Below are 21,235 nucleotides of genomic sequence, written 5' to 3' on the forward strand. Positions count from 1 at the left end.
TTTTGCATCAAGTGACGTCTCCTGCGGTTGATTGGGGTCGCCGTCGATCTGTGGGACAGAGTGAGGGTCCCTCTTGGGGGGTCTCACACTGCTTTGAACAACTACTTCAAAAGTGAAACCAAAAAACGGAAGGGACATCACCCAGAACCACAGGAACGCTGGCTGAGTGGAAGTCCTACAACTAGGAGGAAAGAGAAACGCATACGGACACTCAGAGGAGGCGCAGTGCTGAAGTCAAATTCTGAGGTGCGGAGTGCGCGGAGCTGGCTGGCGGCGGAGGGTGCGGTTGTTGTTTTCAATCGGGAGGGAGTCGCAGACTCTGAGCACCAGATCCGGGCGAGTCTTTAGGGACCCAGACTCAAACGGGAGAAGCGGGACTGTCTGGCTTCGGTCAGAGCGAGTGCAGCTTTCTCTCCGAGCTTTGCAGCGGGTGCTGGGACTCAGAGAGGCAGAGCCCCTTGGGACAGGACTGAGAGCCGCCATAACTGCTCTCTCCGGCCCACCCTGTTGATCCTGTGCGACCCGCCCCGCCCAAGCCCTGCACAGAGGCATTTGCCGGATAGCCTCAGGCAAAGGCATTTGCCGGATAGCCTCAGGCAAAGGCTAGATTAGCACCTCCCTAGAGGACAGAAGTTCTCTCACTGCTGACACAGCTGATTCTCATAGCCACTTGGCCTGGAGGTCAAACCCTCCCTGGAATTAGCTACAACAATCAAGATTTATCTATAAGACAGCGAACAAAGACCACTAGGGGGTGCACCAAGGAAGCATAACAAAATGCGGAGACAAAGAAACAGGACAAAATTGTCAATGGAAGAAATAGAGTTCAGAACCACACTTTTAAGGTCTCTCAAGAACTGTTTAGAAGCTGCCGATAAACTTAATGAGATCTACACGAAAACTAATAAGACCCTCGATCTTATATTGGGGAACCAACTAGAAATTAAGCACACACAGACTGAAATAACGAATATTATACAGACGCCCGACAGCAGACCAGAGGAGCGCAAGAATCAAGTCAATGATTTGAAATGCGAGGAAGCAAAAAACATCCAACCGGAAAAGCAAAATGAAAAAAGAATCCAAAAATGCGAGGATAGTGTAAGGAGCCTCTGGGACAGCTTCAAGCGTACCAACATCAGAATTATAGGGGTGCCAGAAGATGAGAGAGAGCAAGATATTGAAAACCTATTTGAAGAAATAATGACAGAAAACTTCCCCCACCTGGTGAAAGAAATGGACTTACAGGTCCAAGAAGCTCGGAGAACCCCAAACAAAAGGAATCCAAAGAGGACCACACCAAGACACATCATAATTAAAATGCCAAGAGCAAAAGATAAAGAGAGAATCTTAAAAACAGCAAGAGAAAGAAACTCAGTTACCTACAAGGGAATACCCATACGACTGTCAGCTGATTTCTCAACAGAAACTTTGCAGGCCAGAAGGGAGTGGCAAGAAATATTCAAAGTGATGAATACCAAGAACCTACAACCAAGATTACTTTATCCAGCAAAGCTATCATTCAGAATTGAAGGTCAGATAAAGAGCTTCACAGATAAGGAAAAGCTAAAGGAGTTCATCACCACCAAACCAGGATTATATGAAATGCTGAAAGGTATCCTTTAAGAAGAGGAAGAGGAAGAAAAAGGTAAAGATACAAATTATGAACAACAAATATGCATCTATCAACAAGTGAATCTAAGAATCAAGTGAATAAATAATCTGATGAACAGAATGAACTGTTGATTATAATAGAATCAGGGACATAGAAAGGGAATGGACTGACTATTCTTGGGGGGGAAAGGGGTGTGGGAGATGTGGGAAGAGACTGGACAAAAATCGTGCACCTATGGATGAGGACAGTGGGTGGGGAGTGAGGGCGGAGGGTGGGGCGGGAACTGGGAGGAGGGGAGTTATGGGGGGAAAAAAAAGGAACAAATGTAATAATCTGAACAATAAAGATTTAATTAAAAAAAAAAGAAATCTAATGGGACCCTTGATGTTGTGATAAAGAACCAACTAGAAATTAAGCATACACTGACTGAAATAAAGAATATTATACAGACACCCAACAGCAGAACAGAGGAGCGCAAGAATCAAGTCAAAGATTTGAAATGCGAAGAAGCAAAAAACACCCAACCGGAAAAGCAAAATGAAAAAAGAATCTGAAAATACGAAGATAGTGTAAGGAGCCTCTGGGACAGCTTCAAGCGAACCAACATCAGAATTATAGGGGTGCCAGAAGATGAGAGAGAGCAAGATATTGAAAACCTATTTAAAGAAATAATGACAGAAAACTTCCCCCACCTGGTGAAAGAAATAGACCTACAGGTCCAGGAAGCGCAGAGAACTCCAAACAAAAGGAATCCAAAGAGGACCACACCAAGACACATCAAATTAAAATGCCAAGAGCAAAAGACAAAGAGAGAATCTTAAAAGCAGCAAGAGAAAGAAACCCAGTTACCCACAAAGGAATACCCATACGACTGTCAGCTGATTTCTCAACAGAAACTTTGCAGGCCAGAAGGGAGTGGCAAGAAATATTCAAAGTGATGAATACCAAGAACCTACAACCAAGATTACTTTATCCAGCAAAGCTATCATTCAGAACGGAAGGTCAGATAAAGAGCTTCACAGATAAGAAAAAGCTAAAGGAGTTCATCACCACCAAACCAGGATTATATGAAATGCTGAAAGGTATCCTTTAAGAAGAGGAAGAAGAAAAAAAAGGTAAAGATACAAATTATGAACAACAAATGTGCATCTAGTAACAAGTGAATCTAAGAAGCAAGTGAATAAATAATCTGGTGATCATAATAGAATCAGGGACATAGAAAGGGAATGGACTGACTAATCTTGGGGGGGGGGAAGGGGTGTGGGAGATGCGGAAAGAGACTGGACAAAAATCGTGCACCTATGGATGAGGACAGTGGGTGGGGAGTGAGGTCGGAGGTTGGGGCAGGAGCTGGGAGGAGGGGAGTAATGGGGGCGGGGAAAAGAGGAACAAATGTAATAATCTGAACAATAAAGATTTAATTAAAAAATAAAAAAGAAAGAAAGAAAGAAAGAAAATATCTGTAATAGATTGCCGAGAACATCACATTTTCAAGTAGTTCAAAGTCAAATCAACCAGAGTGATAGGAAGAGTATACTCAATGCAGAAATAATATTCGTGAAATGATATACATATACCAAAAAGGAACAAAAGGAACATCATGTACAACATGGATTAATTACACAACTATAGTAGTGAGTGAATGGAGCTAGACACAAAGTATATACGGTGCCCTAGTATTTCCAAAAAATTTAAAAACAAGGATACTAATCTAGCCTCTTAGGAGGCAGAGAAATCATGACGGTTTGCATGGCATGGACAAAAATCTAACATGGAGAATTTAGATGCATGTGGAATGTTGTAGGGAAACGAATGATGGGGACTGTGACAGCAAAAGGGTCTTATCTGAGATGAATGTGAATGGGAAATACTGGCTATGTAAATATATGGATGTGATGGTGTCCTTGCCTGGGTATCTCTGCACTCTACCTCAAGTTCAGTTCTTGAGGATGCTACCACGTTGGGGCTATGTTAAGATATTAGTGATTCCCAGGATGCTGGTAGTATGACATGTACTTGGCCAGCTCATAGGAACATATTCTTCCATGTTTCTCTGATAAAACTCTCAACCCCTTAGGCCCTCTCCCATTATTTCCTCAAATAGAACACTGTTCTCCACTGATCTCCTTGGGCTCCCTCCAGCTCTTTGCGGTGTTTTCCCTTGTTTCCACTGCTGATCCTGCTAAGACAGTGAAGGTGAACCTTTTGAGTTCCACCTGTCAGCATTTTGAAAAACCCTAACTTAACTCTGGTGCCGTGTCACATATAGAAATTTTTTGATATTTGCAACCATAGTAAAACAAACATTTATATATTTAATGTTTATTTTATATATTTTAAATGCCATTTAACAAAGAAAACTCTACCAAAATATGAGTTCACATGTCACCTCTGACATGCGTGTCATAGGTTCGCCATCACTGTACTAAGAAGATGCAGAATCATTGAAGTATCTGTTTGTCCTGGGCAGCTTGTTGTCGGTTCATGGACAGAAACACTCAGCTCAACCATGGGTTCTGTCTAGATCCCACCTCCCTTTGCATCCTACTCAATAGTCCCTCCTTACCAGCGTCATTTTGCTTGTCTTTAGAGGAGATGGAGGGAAAACTCGCTGAAGAGGAGGCCTTCCATGCATTCTGGTGTTGAGTTTGGGCCTCTGCCTTGTGCCTGCGCTGCAAAGCATCTCCTGAATTCAGCTTTGCTGTGAAATTAAATAAAAATAATAGATACACAGCCCATTCCTGTAATTTGTGTATTTACCTGTCCTTTAAACAAATGGTCTACCATGTACCACATTCACTGAGCACATACAGCCTGGAGGGTAGTGCTATGTGGTTCCTATGAAAATATTAAATTCACGGAGTAGTTATGCTGCTAATATATGTCCTGGGTGACTGGGTTTGTTCAAAGTGGCTTCTTTGAAACAGGCACCGAGATTGCTGTCTTCTTCCAACCTGGACATAAAACTATGTTATCTTTGTTAGCTTCCCTTGAAGGTAGTTCTGACCATGAGATTACATTGCCACAATGGAAAACGATTGGAAATGACATGTGCCATTTCAGGCTTCGCCATACAAACCTTGAATGTGCTGCTCTGTGCTCTTCCGTTTCCTGAGTGGCTGTAAGGCTGGCATCTCAGAGGCTCCAGTACAGGACACTTTTTGATGTGGTGGATGGAATACTGGGAGAGAAAATTTTTAACACAAGCAAGCTAGAAGATGTGTGTGAAATCTATAGGGGTTAAGATGTCCATGACCCACACGATAATTTGGAGTGAAAGTTCATACACATATTCTATTTCAGAATTCAATGTATGGGATATTTTGAGGTGTTCACATGGCATATCAATGTGGTAATGAGGATGTAGTTTTGTATGCACGTATTTTAATAATTGTATGTACGTATTAGAATATTTCTGCTGAGTGTTTTCCATGTTGGTAAAGAGATTGGGGATGAGTGTGTGCATGTTTGCAATGTGGTATGACAGCACATGTGAACGGTGCAGGACTGGTCCTTGTTCTTACTGTAAGACTGTGAGACTGAGAGTATTAGGGGAAGGGTGTATGAGATCTCAGAATGTCCAGTTCAGTGAAGATCTGAAGGCCTGGTAGCTGAAGTGCCATATAGATTAGACAGGAAACAGATGAAAGTAAATTTTCTTCAGGGCATATAAGTTTATTAGACTTTGACCTAAAGAGGTTTTCTGTGTGAGGGGGTGCGGCTTATTTATGAGATTAGTGTGTGCATATTATGGAATTAGTGAATCTGATAATGATTATGTGATGAAGTGAAGGTAAGAGTGTATCTCCATAGTGGGAATGGAGAATGGGAAAGAGAGATGAAGAGGGAAAGCCTGTGTATATGATAGAACAAGGGAAAAGGAGGACATACAGAGCCTTACTTGGTATGGACGATGACAGATGTGTGAGTGAGTGCGTGAGGATCTGACTTTGTGCTTCCCAGCGAGTAAGGTCTGAGTAAAATGTCACACACACACACATCAGCACTGTCTATTGCCTCAGTTTCAGCTGGCGTTATGTTGGAAATTTGAGCTGAGCGACCTTGCCCTGTCCTTGAAGGCACACTGCCTACTTGTCCCTCTGTGGGAGCCTTAGTCCTAGACCCTCTTTCCTGAAGTCCTTTTCTGCATTTGAGGGGAAAATGAACTAAGTAGTGAGTAGGCTGAGCAATTCAGCTACGTCTCTTGATGAAGTTCGGATCCCTCCTTTGTTTATTCCTTACCATCCTCATCACGACGTGTTTTTCCGAACATGTGTACCTCCATACACCCCTTAAATGATGAGGAAACAACGTTGGTAGGTTCACCGAAGGCAGACTTTTTCCCTTCTGCCTGACCGCAGGCTGGGGCCTCCAATGGTGACTTGGGTAGAGGTGTCTTGTCTTGGGTATTGCAGGGTCCTAGGCAATGGAATGAAAAAGAACACTGAGGTGAAGCATTTTCTGGGGTCTTTGTCAATTCAAAAACTGCATGTTCCGTGTACATTATATGTCAGGCATCATCATTTCACTTATTCTTGCTCTCACAGTAATTAAGGTGACTCTCCCATTTAAAATTATATTTATTCCAAGCTATTAAGTGAACTCTTATTAAATGGTGTGTTTGGTGGATGTCAGTTGGATTGGGTATCTTGCATGTGATATTTCTGGAGATCTATCTATACAGATTATCAACAACTTTGAATCATGCCTGAACGTCAGTATGCAGGGATTAAAAGGTGGATATCAATTCAAATTCCTCATGAAAAATTGTGCATTTAGCAGATATATGGTGTGACTTTTATGAAGTTCTTAGTGAATATCAATATTCTTACATTGCTCTTTATGTAAAAGGATAAATTTTTATTTTTGAAGTAATTATACACTATTTTGTCACTGTCCCTGTTTCAATCTTGGCAAGATCACTGCTGCTTAATTCACTGTTTAAGATTATCTGCATGTCTGTGGAATGTGTGCACCATAGTATTATTCATATTCATTGCAAAATGCCATGGTGAATGAAATGTAATGTACTTAGTTTTTACATTTCTAATACTTTGGTTAAAACTGATATGAGGTATAATGTGTTATTGAGTTGGTGTTTGCAAATGTAAATATGGCATGAGCTTTGTGTGACTCTGGAGGGTATGTGTGCTTTTTGTCACTGCGTTCGTTCAGCACATATTTATTGCATAATGTGTAGATTGAATTATCAATAATAATGGACTTTCGTGCTTTATATATTATGTTATTTAGATAAGAAATGTTATCACTAAGAATATTGTCTTTGAGACTAGAGCAGTTATTATATTTCTAAAATGTGAGACAATAGTTACAGAATCTGGGGATGTGAAAATGAAGGTTTACAAGAGAAAGAATGCGTGTGCTTTGAAAATAACGACAGAGAATGCAGGGAATATTTTGTCATACTAGATATGTCATAATAAGAAATTGCATTAGAAAGCAAAGTGTGAAATACGGACTTTTGAGGAGGTTAAATTAGAATATGGCCCCTATGGCAGAGCATTCTAATTCTTCAGCATTCACCACATAGAATTATGGTCATATTGAAAAACATTTGTAATAGATTGCCCAGAACATCACATTTTCAAGTAGTTCGAAGTCAAAGCAACCTGAGTGATAGGAAGAGTATAATCAATGCAGAAATAATATTCGTGAAATGATATACATATACCAAAAAGGAACAAAAGGAACATCATGTACAACATGGATTAATTACACAGATATAGTAGTGAGTGAATGGAGCTAGACACAAAGTATATATGGTGCCCTTGTATTTCCATAAAATCTTAAAACAAGGATACTAATCTAACCTCTTAGGAGTCAGAGAAATCATGACGGTTTGCATGGCATGGACAAACATCTAGCATGGAGAATTTAGATGCATGTGGAATGTTGTAGGGAAATGAATGATGGGGACAGTGACAGCAAAAGGGTCTTATCTGAGATGAATGTGAATGGGAAATACTGGCTATGTAAATATATGGATGTGATGGTGTCCTTGCCTGGGTATCTCTGCACTCTACCTCAAGTTCAGTTCTTGAGGATGCTACCACGTTGGGGCTATGTTAAGATATTAGTGATTCCCAGGATGCTGGTAATATGACATGTGCTTGGCCAGCTCATAGGAATGTATTCTTCCATGTTTCTCTGAAAGAACTCTCATCCCCTTAGGCCCTCTCCCATTATTTCCTCAAATAGAACACTGTTCTCCACTGATCGCCTTGGGCTCCCTCCAGCTCTTTGCGCTGTTGTCCCTTGCTTCCACTGCTGATCCTACTAAGACAGTGAAGGTGAACCTTTTGAGCTCGGCCTGTCAGCATTTTGAAAAACCATAACTTAACTCTGGTGCCGTGTCACATATAGAAATTTTTTGATATTTGCAACCATAGTAAAACAAACATTTATATATTTAATGTTTATTTTATATATTTAAATGCCATTTAACAAAGAAATCTCTACCGAAAAATGAGTTCGCTTGTCGTCTCTGACATGCGTGTCATAGGTTCGCCATCACTGTACTAAGATGATGCAGAATCATTGGAGTATCTGTTTGTCCTGGGCAGCTTGTTGTCGGTTAATGGACAGAAACACTCAGCTCAACCATGGGTTCTGTCTAGATCCCACCTCCCTTTGCATCCTACTCAATAGTCCCTCCTTACCAGCGTCATTTTGCTTGTCTTTAGAGGAGATGGAGGGAAAACTCGCTGAAGAGGAGGCCTTCCATGCTTTCTGGTGTTGAGTTTGGGCCTCTGCCTTGTGCCTGCGCTGCAAAGCATCTCCTGAATTCAGCTTTGCTGTGAAATTAAATAAAAATAATAGATACACAGCCCATTCCTGTAATTTGTGTATTTACCTGTCCTTTAAACAAATGGTCTACCATGTACCACATTCACTGAGCACATACAGCCTGGAGGGTAGTGCTATGTGGTGCCTATGAAAATATTAAATTCACGGAGTAGTTATGCTGCTAATATATGTCCTGGGTGACTGGGTTTGTTCAAAGTGGCTTCTTTGAAACAGGCACCGAGATTGCTGTCTTCTTCCAACCTGGACATAAAACTATGTTATCTTTGTTAGCTTCCCTTGAAGGTAGTTCTGACCATGAGATTACATTGCCACAATGGAAAACGATTGGAAATGACATGTGCCATTTCAGGCTTCGCCATACAAACCTTGAATGTGCTGCTCTGTGCTCTTCCGTTTCCTGAGTGGCTGTAAGGCTGGCATCTCAGAGGCTCCAGTACAGGACACTTTTTGATGTGGTGGATGGAATACTGGGAGAGAAAATTTTTAACACAAGCAAGCTAGAAGATGTGTGTGAAATCTATAGGGGTTAAGATGTCCATGACCCACACCATAATTTGGAGTGAAAGTTCATACACATATTCTATATCAGAAATCAATGTATGGGATACTTTGAGGTGTTCACATGGCATATCAATGTGGTAATGAGGATGTAGTTTTGTATGCACGTATTTTAATAATTGTATGTACGTATTAGAATATTTCTGCTGAGTGTTTTCCATGTTGGTAAGGAGAATGGGGATGAGTGTGTGCATGTTTGCAATGTGGTATGACAGCACATGTGAACGGTGCAGGACTGGTCCTTGTTCCTACTGTAAGACTGTGAGACTGAGACTATTCGGGGAAGGGTGTATGAGATCTCAGAATGTCCAGTTCAGTGAAGATCTGAAGGCCTGGTAGCTGAAGTGCCATATAGATTAGACAGGAAACAGATGAAAGTAAATTTTCTTCAGGGCATATAAGTTTATTAGACTTTGACCTAAAGAGGTTTTCTGTGTGAGGGGGTGCTGCTTATTTATGAGATTAGTGTGTGCATATTATGGAATTAGTGAATCTGATAATGATTATGTGATGAAGTCGATGTAAGAGTGTATCTCCATAGTGGGAATGGAGAATGGGAAAGAGAGATGAAGAGGGAAAGCCTGTGTATATGATAGAACAAGGGAAAAGGAGGACATACAGAGCCTTACTTGGTATGGACGATGACAGATGTGTGAGTGAGTGCGTGAGGATCTGACTTTGTGCTTCCCAGCGAGTAAGGTCTGAGTAAAATGTCACACACACACACATCAGCACTGTCTATTGCCTCAGTTTCAGCTGGCGTTATGTTGGAAATTTGAGCTGAGCGACCTTGCCCTGTCCTTGAAGGCACACTGCCTACTTGTCCCTCTGTGGGAGCCTTAGTCCTAGACCCTCTTTCCTGAAGTCCTTTTCTGCATTTGAGGGGAAAATGAACTAAGTAGTGAGTAGGCTGAGCAATTCAGCTACGTCTCTTGATGAAGTTCGGATCCCTCCTTTGTTTATTCCTTACCATCCTCATCACGACGTGTTTTTCCGAACATGTGTACCTCCATACACCCCTTAAATGATGAGGAAACAACGTTGGTAGGTTCACCGAAGGCAGACTTTTTCCCTTCTGCCTGACCGCAGGCTGGGGCCTCCAATGGTGACTTGGGTAGAGGTGTCTTGTCTTGGGTATTGCAGGGTCCTAGGCAATGGAATGAAAAAGAACACTGAGGTGAAGCATTTTCTGGGGTCTTTGTCAATTCAAAAACTGCATGTTCCGTGTACATTATATGTCAGGCATCATCATTTCACTTATTCTTGCTCTCACAGTAATTAAGGTGACTCTCCCATTTAAAATTATATTTATTCCAAGCTATTAAGTGAACTCTTATTAAATGGTGTGTTTGGTGGATGTCAGTTGGATTGGGTATCTTGCATGTGATATTTCTGGAGATCTATCTATACAGATTATCAACAACTTTGAATCATGCCTGAACGTCAGTATGCAGGGATTAAAAGGTGGATATCAATTCAAATTCCTCATGAAAAATTGTGCATTTAGCAGATATATGGTGTGACTTTTATGAAGTTCTTAGTGAATATCAATATTCTTACATTGCTCTTTATGTAAAAGGATAAATTTTTATTTTTGAAGTAATTATACACTATTTTGTCACTGTCCCTGTTTCAATCTTGGCAAGATCACTGCTGCTTAATTCACTGTTTAAGATTATCTGCATGTCTGTGGAATGTGTGCACCATAGTATTATTCATATTCATTGCAAAATGCCATGGTGAATGAAATGTAATGTACTTAGTTTTTACATTTCTAATACTTTGGTTAAAACTGATATGAGGTATAATGTGTTATTGAGTTGGTGTTTGCAAATGTAAATATGGCATGAGCTTTGTGTGACTCTGGAGGGTATGTGTGCTTTTTGTCACTGCGTTCGTTCAGCACATATTTATTGCATAATGTGTAGATTGAATTATCAATAATAATGGACTTTCGTGCTTTATATATTATGTTATTTAGATAAGAAATGTTATCACTAAGAATATTGTCTTTGAGACTAGAGCAGTTATTATATTTCTAAAATGTGAGACAATAGTTACAGAATCTGGGGATGTGAAAATGAAGGTTTACAAGAGAAAGAATGCGTGTGCTTTGAAAATAACGACAGAGAATGCAGGGAATATTTTGTCATACTAGATATGTCATAATAAGAAATTGCATTAGAAAGCAAAGTGTGAAATACGGACTTTTGAGGAGGTTAAATTAGAATATGGCCCCTATGGCAGAGCATTCTAATTCTTCAGCATTCACCACATAGAATTATGGTCATATTGAAAAACATTTGTAATAGATTGCCCAGAACATCACATTTTCAAGTAGTTCGAAGTCAAAGCAACCTGAGTGATAGGAAGAGTATAATCAATGCAGAAATAATATTCGTGAAATGATATACATATACCAAAAAGGAACAAAAGGAACATCATGTACAACATGGATTAATTACACAGATATAGTAGTGAGTGAATGGAGCTAGACACAAAGTATATATGGTGCCCTTGTATTTCCATAAAATCTTAAAACAAGGATACTAATCTAACCTCTTAGGAGTCAGAGAAATCATGACGGTTTGCATGGCATGGACAAACATCTAGCATGGAGAATTTAGATGCATGTGGAATGTTGTAGGGAAATGAATGATGGGGACAGTGACAGCAAAAGGGTCTTATCTGAGATGAATGTGAATGGGAAATACTGGCTATGTAAATATATGGATGTGATGGTGTCCTTGCCTGGGTATCTCTGCACTCTACCTCAAGTTCAGTTCTTGAGGATGCTACCACGTTGGGGCTATGTTAAGATATTAGTGATTCCCAGGATGCTGGTAATATGACATGTGCTTGGCCAGCTCATAGGAATGTATTCTTCCATGTTTCTCTGAAAGAACTCTCATCCCCTTAGGCCCTCTCCCATTATTTCCTCAAATAGAACACTGTTCTCCACTGATCGCCTTGGGCTCCCTCCAGCTCTTTGCGCTGTTGTCCCTTGCTTCCACTGCTGATCCTACTAAGACAGTGAAGGTGAACCTTTTGAGCTCGGCCTGTCAGCATTTTGAAAAACCATAACTTAACTCTGGTGCCGTGTCACATATAGAAATTTTTTGATATTTGCAACCATAGTAAAACAAACATTTATATATTTAATGTTTATTTTATATATTTAAATGCCATTTAACAAAGAAATCTCTACCGAAAAATGAGTTCGCTTGTCGTCTCTGACATGCGTGTCATAGGTTCGCCATCACTGTACTAAGATGATGCAGAATCATTGGAGTATCTGTTTGTCCTGGGCAGCTTGTTGTCGGTTAATGGACAGAAACACTCAGCTCAACCATGGGTTCTGTCTAGATCCCACCTCCCTTTGCATCCTACTCAATAGTCCCTCCTTACCAGCGTCATTTTGCTTGTCTTTAGAGGAGATGGAGGGAAAACTCGCTGAAGAGGAGGCCTTCCATGCTTTCTGGTGTTGAGTTTGGGCCTCTGCCTTGTGCCTGCGCTGCAAAGCATCTCCTGAATTCAGCTTTGCTGTGAAATTAAATAAAAATAATAGATACACAGCCCATTCCTGTAATTTGTGTATTTACCTGTCCTTTAAACAAATGGTCTACCATGTACCACATTCACTGAGCACATACAGCCTGGAGGGTAGTGCTATGTGGTGCCTATGAAAATATTAAATTCACGGAGTAGTTATGCTGCTAATATATGTCCTGGGTGACTGGGTTTGTTCAAAGTGGCTTCTTTGAAACAGGCACCGAGATTGCTGTCTTCTTCCAACCTGGACATAAAACTATGTTATCTTTGTTAGCTTCCCTTGAAGGTAGTTCTGACCATGAGATTACATTGCCACAATGGAAAACGATTGGAAATGACATGTGCCATTTCAGGCTTCGCCATACAAACCTTGAATGTGCTGCTCTGTGCTCTTCCGTTTCCTGAGTGGCTGTAAGGCTGGCATCTCAGAGGCTCCAGTACAGGACACTTTTTGATGTGGTGGATGGAATACTGGGAGAGAAAATTTTTAACACAAGCAAGCTAGAAGATGTGTGTGAAATCTATAGGGGTTAAGATGTCCATGACCCACACCATAATTTGGAGTGAAAGTTCATACACATATTCTATATCAGAAATCAATGTATGGGATACTTTGAGGTGTTCACATGGCATATCAATGTGGTAATGAGGATGTAGTTTTGTATGCACGTATTTTAATAATTGTATGTACGTATTAGAATATTTCTGCTGAGTGTTTTCCATGTTGGTAAGGAGAATGGGGATGAGTGTGTGCATGTTTGCAATGTGGTATGACAGCACATGTGAACGGTGCAGGACTGGTCCTTGTTCCTACTGTAAGACTGTGAGACTGAGACTATTCGGGGAAGGGTGTATGAGATCTCAGAATGTCCAGTTCAGTGAAGATCTGAAGGCCTGGTAGCTGAAGTGCCATATAGATTAGACAGGAAACAGATGAAAGTAAATTTTCTTCAGGGCATATAAGTTTATTAGACTTTGACCTAAAGAGGTTTTCTGTGTGAGGGGGTGCTGCTTATTTATGAGATTAGTGTGTGCATATTATGGAATTAGTGAATCTGATAATGATTATGTGATGAAGTCGATGTAAGAGTGTATCTCCATAGTGGGAATGGAGAATGGGAAAGAGAGATGAAGAGGGAAAGCCTGTGTATATGATAGAACAAGGGAAAAGGAGGACATACAGAGCCTTACTTGGTATGGACGATGACAGATGTGTGAGTGAGTGCGTGAGGATCTGACTTTGTGCTTCCCAGCGAGTAAGGTCTGAGTAAAATGTCTCACACACACACATCAGCACTGTCTATTGCCTCAGTTTCAGCTGGCGTTATGTTGGAAATTTGAGCTGAGCGACCTTGCCCTGTCCTTGAAGGCACACTGCCTACTTGTCCCTCTGTGGGAGCCTTAGTCCTAGACCCTCTTTCCTGAAGTCCTTTTCTGCATTTGAGGGGAAAATGAACTAAGTAGTGAGTAGGCTGAGCAATTCAGCTACGTCTCTTGATGAAGTTCGGATCCCTCCTTTGTTTATTCCTTACCATCCTCATCACGACGTGTTTTTCCGAACATGTGTACCTCCATACACCCCTTAAATGGTGAGGAAACAACGTTGGTAGGTTCACCGAAGGCAGACTTTATCCCTTCTGGCTGACCGCAGGCTGGGGCCTCCAATGGTGACTTGGGTAGAGGTGTCTTGTCTTGGGTATTGCAGGGTCCTAGGCAATGGAATGAAAAAGAACACTGAGATGAAGCATTTTCTGGGGTCTTTGTCAATTCAAAAACTGCATGTTCCGTGTACATTATATGTCAGGCATCATCATTTCACTTATTCTTGCTCTCACAGTAATTAAGGTGACTCTCCCATTTAAAATTGTATTTATTCCAAGCTATTAAGTGAACTCTTATTAAATGGTGTGTTTGGTGGATGTCAGTTGGATTGGGTATCTTGCATGTGATATTTCTGGAGATCTATCTATACAGATTATCAACAACTTTGAATCATGCCTGAACGTCAGTATGCAGGGATTAAAAGGTGGATATCAATTCAAATTCCTCATGAAAAATTGTGCATTTAGCAGATATATGGTGTGACTTTTATGAAGTTCTTAGTGAATATCAATATTCTTACATTGCTCTTTATGTAAAAGGATAAATTTTTATTTTTGAAGTAATTATACACTATTTTGTCACTGTCCCTGTTTCAATCTTGGCAAGATCACTGCTGCTTAATTCACTGTTTAAGATTATCTGCATGTCTGTGGAATGTGTGCACCATAGTATTATTCATATTCATTGCAATATGCCATGGTGAATGAAATGTAATGTACTTAGTTTTTACATTTCTAATACTTTGGTTAAAACTGATATGAGGTATAATGTGTTATTGAGTTGGTGTTTGCAAATGTAAATATGGCATGAGCTTTGTGTGACTCTGGAGGGTATGTGTGCTTTTTGTCACTGTGTTCGTTCAGCACATATTTATTGCATAATGTGTAGATTGGATTATCAATAATAATGGACTTTCGTGCTTTATATATTATGTTATTTAGATAAGAAATGTTATCACTAAGAATATTGTCTTTGAGACTAGAGCAGTTATTATATTTCTAAAATGTGAGACAATAGTTACAGAATCTGGGGATGTGAAAATGAAGGTTTACAAGAGAAAGAATGCGTGTGCTTTGAAAATAACGACAGAGAATGCAGGGAATATTTTGTCATACTAGATATGTCATAATAAGAAATTGCATTAGAAAGCAAAGTGTGAAATACGGACTTTTGAGGAGGTTAAATTAGAATATGGCCCCTATGGCAGAGCATTCTAATTCTTCAGCATTCACCACATAGAATTATGGTCATATTGAAAAACATTTGTAATAGATTGCCCAGAACATCACATTTTCAAGTAGTTCGAAGTCAAAGCAACCTGAGTGATAGGAAGAGTATAATCAATGCAGAAATAATATTCGTGAAATGATATACATATACCAAAAAGGAACAAAAGGAACATCATGTACAACATGGATTAATTACACAGATATAGTAGTGAGTGAATGGAGCTAGACACAAAGTATATATGGTGCCCTTGTATTTCCATAAAATTTTAAAACAAGGATACTAATCTAACCTCTTAGGAGTCAGAGAAATCATGACGGTTTGCATGGCATGGACAAACATCTAGCATGGAGAATTTAGATGCATGTGGAATGTTGTAGGGAAATGAATGATGGGGACAGTGACAGCAAAAGGGTCTTATCTGAGATGAATGTGAATGGGAAATACTGGCTATGTAAATATATGGATGTGATGGTGTCCTTGCCTGGGTATCTCTGCACTCTACCTCAAGTTCAGTTCTTGAGGATGCTACCACGTTGGGGCTATGTTAAGATATTAGTGATTCCCAGGATGCTGGTAATATGACATGTGCTTGGCCAGCTCATAGGAATGTATTCTTCCATGTTTCTCTGAAAGAACTCTCATCCCCTTAGGCCCTCTCCCATTATTTCCTCAAATAGAACACTGTTCTCCACTGATCGCCTTGGGCTCCCTCCAGCTCTTTGCGCTGTTGTCCCTTGCTTCCACTGCTGATCCTACTAAGACAGTGAAGGTGAACCTTTTGAGCTCGGCCTGTCAGCATTTTGAAAAACCATAACTTAACTCTGGTGCCGTGTCACATATAGAAATTTTTTGATATTTGCAACCATAGTAAAACAAACATTTATATATTTAATGTTTATTTTATATATTTAAATGCCATTTAACAAAGAAATCTCTACCGAAAAATGAGTTCGCTTGTCATCTCTGACATGCGTGTCATAGGTTCGCCATCACTGTACTAAGATGATGCAGAATCATTGGAGTATCTGTTTGTCCTGGGCAGCTTGTTGTCGGTTAATGGACAGAAACACTCAGCTCAACCATGGGTTCTGTCTAGATCCCACCTCCCTTTGCATCCTACTCAATAGTCCCTCCTTACCAGCGTCATTTTGCTTGTCTTTAGAGGAGATGGAGGGAAAACTCGCTGAAGAGGAGGCCTTCCATGCTTTCTGGTGTTGAGTTTGGGCCTCTGCCTTGTGCCTGCGCTGCAAAGCATCTCCTGAATTCAGCTTTGCTGTGAAATTAAATAAAAATAATAGATACACAGCCCATTCCTGTAATTTGTGTATTTACCTGTCCTTTAAACAAATGGTCTACCATGTACCACATTCACTGAGCACATACAGCCTGGAGGGTAGTGCTATGTGGTGCCTATGAAAATATTAAATTCACGGAGTAGTTATGCTGCTAATATATGTCCTGGGTGACTGGGTTTGTTCAAAGTGGCTTCTTTGAAACAGGCACCGAGATTGCTGTCTTCTTCCAACCTGGACATAAAACTATGTTATCTTTGTTAGCTTCCCTTGAAGGTAGTTCTGACCATGAGATTACATTGCCACAATGGAAAACGATTGGAAATGACATGTGCCATTTCAGGCTTCGCCATACAAACCTTGAATGTGCTGCTCTGTGCTCTTCCGTTTCCTGAGTGGCTGTAAGGCTGGCATCTCAGAGGCTCCAGTACAGGACACTTTTTGATGTGGTGGATGGAATACTGGGAGAGAAAATTTTTAACACAAGCAAGCTAGAAGATGTGTGTGAAATCTATAGGGGTTAAGATGTCCATGACCCACACCATAATTTGGAGTGAAAGTTCATACACATATTCTATATCAGAAATCAATGTATGGGATACTTTGAGGTGTTCACATGGCATATCAATGTGGTAATGAGGATGTAGTTTTGTATGCACATATTTTAATAATTGTATGTACGTATTAGAATATTTCTGCTGAGTGTTTTCCATGTTGGTAAGGAGAATGGGGATGAGTGTGTGCATGTTTGCAATGTGGTATGACAGCACATGTGAACGGTGCAGGACTGGTCCTTGTTCCTACTGTAAGACTGTGAGACTGAGACTATTCGGGGAAGGGTGTATGAGATCTCAGAATGTCCAGTTCAGTGAAGATCTGAAGGCCTGGTAGCTGAAGTGCCATATAGATTAGACAGGAAACAGATGAAAGTAAATTTTCTTCAGGGCATATACGTTTATTAGACTTTGACCTAAAGAGGTTTTCTGTGTGAGGGGGTGCTGCTTATTTATGAGATTAGTGTGTGCATATTATGGAATTAGTGAATCTGATAATGATTATGTGATGAAGTGGATGTAAGAGTGTATCTCCATAGTGGGAATGGAGAATGGGAAAGAGAGATGAAGAGGGAAAGCCTGTGTATATGATAGAACAAGGGAAAAGGAGGACATACAGAGCCTTACTTGGTATGGACGATGACAGATGTGTGAGTGAGTGCGTGAGGATCTGACTTTGTGCTTCCCAGCGAGTAAGGTCTGAGTAAAATGTCTCACACACACACATCAGCACTGTCTATTGCCTCAGTTTCACCTGGCGTTATGTTGGAAATTTGAGCTGAGCGACCTTGCCCTGTCCTTGAAGGCACACTGCCTACTTGTCCCTCTGTGGGAGCCTTAGTCCTAGACCCTCTTTCCTGAAGTCCTTTTCTGCATTTGAGGGGAAAATGAACTAAGTAGTGAGTAGGCTGAGCAATTCAGCTACGTCTCTTGATGAAGTTCGGATCCCTCCTTTGTTTATTCCTTACCATCCTCATCACGACGTGTTTTTCCGAACATGTGTACCTCCATACACCCCTTAAATGGTGAGGAAACAACGTTGGTAGGTTCACCGAAGGCAGACTTTATCCCTTCTGGCTGACCGCAGGCTGGGGCCTCCAATGGTGACTTGGGTAGAGGTGTCTTGTCTTGGGTATTGCAGGGTCCTAGGCAATGGAATGAAAAAGAACACTGAGATGAAGCATTTTCTGGGGTCTTTGTCAATTCAAAAACTGCATGTTCCGTGTACATTATATGTCAGGCATCATCATTTCACTTATTCTTGCTCTCACAGTAATTAAGGTGACTCTCCCATTTAAAATTGTATTTATTCCAAGCTATTAAGTGAACTCTTATTAAATGGTGTGTTTGGTGGATGTCAGTTGGATTGGGTATCTTGCATGTGATATTTCTGGAGATCTATCTATACAGATTATCAACAACTTTGAATCATGCCTGAACGTCAGTATGCAGGGATTAAAAGGTGGATATCAATTCAAATTCCTCATGAAAAATTGTGCATTTAGCAGATATATGGTGTGACTTTTATGAAGTTCTTAGTGAATATCAATATTCTTACATTGCTCTTTATGTAAAAGGATAAATTTTTATTTTTGAAGTAATTATACACTATTTTGTCACTGTCCCTGTTTCAATCTTGGCAAGATCACTGCTGCTTAATTCACTGTTTAAGATTATCTGCATGTCTGTGGAATGTGTGCACCATAGTATTATTCATATTCATTGCAATATGCCATGGTGAATGAAATGTAATGTACTTAGTTTTTACATTTCTAATACTTTGGTTAAAACTGATATGAGGTATAATGTGTTATTGAGTTGGTGTTTGCAAATGTAAATATGGCATGAGCTTTGTGTGACTCTGGAGGGTATGTGTGCTTTTTGTCACTGTGTTCGTTCAGCACATATTTATTGCATAATGTGTAGATTGGATTATCAATAATAATGGACTTTCGTGCTTTATATATTATGTTATTTAGATAAGAAATGTTATCACTAAGAATATTGTCTTTGAGACTAGAGCAGTTATTATATTTCTAAAATGTGAGACAATAGTTACAGAATCTGGGGATGTGAAAATGAAGGTTTACAAGAGAAAGAATGCGTGTGCTTTGAAAATAACGACAGAGAATGCAGGGAATATTTTGTCATACTAGATATGTCATAATAAGAAATTGCATTAGAAAGCAAAGTGTGAAATACGGACTTTTGAGGAGGTTAAATTAGAATATGGCCCCTATGGCAGAGCATTCTAATTCTTCAGCATTCACCACATAGAATTATGGTCATATTGAAAAACATTTGTAATAGATTGCCCAGAACATCACATTTTCAAGTAGTTCGAAGTCAAAGCAACCTGAGTGATAGGAAGAGTATAATCAATGCAGAAATAATATTCGTGAAATGATATACATATACCAAAAAGGAACAAAAGGAACATCATGTACAACATGGATTAATTACACAGATATAGTAGTGAGTGAATGGAGCTAGACACAAAGTATATATGGTGCCCTTGTATTTCCATAAAATTTTAAAACAAGGATACTAATCTAACCTCTTAGGAGTCAGAGAAATCATGACGGTTTGCATGGCATGGACAAACATCTAGCATGGAGAATTTAGATGCATGTGGAATGTTGTAGGGAAATGAATGATGGGGACAGTGACAGCAAAAGGGTCTTATCTGAGATGAATGTGAATGGGAAATACTGGCTATGTAAATATATGGATGTGATGGTGTCCTTGCCTGGGTATCTCTGCACTCTACCTCAAGTTCAGTTCTTGAGGATGCTACCACGTTGGGGCTATGTTAAGATATTAGTGATTCCCAGGATGCTGGTAATATGACATGTGCTTGGCCAGCTCATAGGAATGTATTCTTCCATGTTTCTCTGAAAGAACTCTCATCCCCTTAGGCCCTCTCCCATTATTTCCTCAAATAGAACACTGTTCTCCACTGATCGCCTTGGGCTCCCTCCAGCTCTTTGCGCTGTTGTCCCTTGCTTCCACTGCTGATCCTACTAAGACAGTGAAGGTGAACCTTTTGAGCTCGGCCTGTCAGCATTTTGAAAAACCATAACTTAACTCTGGTGCCGTGTCACATATAGAAATTTTTTGATATTTGCAACCATAGTAAAACAAACATTTATATATTTAATGTTTATTTTATATATTTAAATGCCATTTAACAAAGAAATCTCTACCGAAAAATGAGTTCGCTTGTCATCTCTGACATGCGTGTCATAGGTTCGCCATCACTGTACTAAGATGATGCAGAATCATTGGAGTATCTGTTTGTCCTGGGCAGCTTGTTGTCGGTTAATGGACAGAAACACTCAGCTCAACCATGGGTTCTGTCTAGATCCCACCTCCCTTTGCATCCTACTCAATAGTCCCTCCTTACCAGCGTCATTTTGCTTGTCTTTAGAGGAGATGGAGGGAAAACTCGCTGAAGAGGAGGCCTTCCATGCTTTCTGGTGTTGAGTTTGGGCCTCTGCCTTGTGCCTGCGCTGCAAAGCATCTCCTGAATTCAGCTTTGCTGTGAAATTAAATAAAAATAATAGATACACAGCCCATTCCTGTAATTTGTGTATTTACCTGTCCTTTAAACAAATGGTCTACCATGTACCACATTCACTGAGCACATACAGCCTGGAGGGTAGTGCTATGTGGTGCCTATGAAAATATTAAATTCACGGAGTAGTTATGCTGCTAATATATGTCCTGGGTGACTGGGTTTGTTCAAAGTGGCTTCTTTGAAACAGGCACCGAGATTGCTGTCTTCTTCCAACCTGGACATAAAACTATGTTATCTTTGTTAGCTTCCCTTGAAGGTAGTTCTGACCATGAGATTACATTGCCACAATGGAAAACGATTGGAAATGACATGTGCCATTTCAGGCTTCGCCATACAAACCTTGAATGTGCTGCTCTGTGCTCTTCCGTTTCCTGAGTGGCTGTAAGGCTGGCATCTCAGAGGCTCCAGTACAGGACACTTTTTG

At 40.2% G+C, this 21,235-nt stretch overlaps 1 long non-coding RNA gene across 1 annotated transcript in view; it reads right to left on the minus strand.

Moving 5' to 3' along the window:
• Positions 1-21,235, minus strand: part of LOC132238008 (uncharacterized) — a 200,359-nt gene that overhangs the window by 60,964 nt on the left and 118,160 nt on the right. The gene's annotated exons all lie outside the window — the stretch shown is intronic.

Source organism: Myotis daubentonii, chromosome 7 (genome assembly GCF_963259705.1).
Source record: "Myotis daubentonii chromosome 7, mMyoDau2.1, whole genome shotgun sequence".
Taxonomy (NCBI): Eukaryota; Metazoa; Chordata; class Mammalia; order Chiroptera; family Vespertilionidae; genus Myotis; species Myotis daubentonii.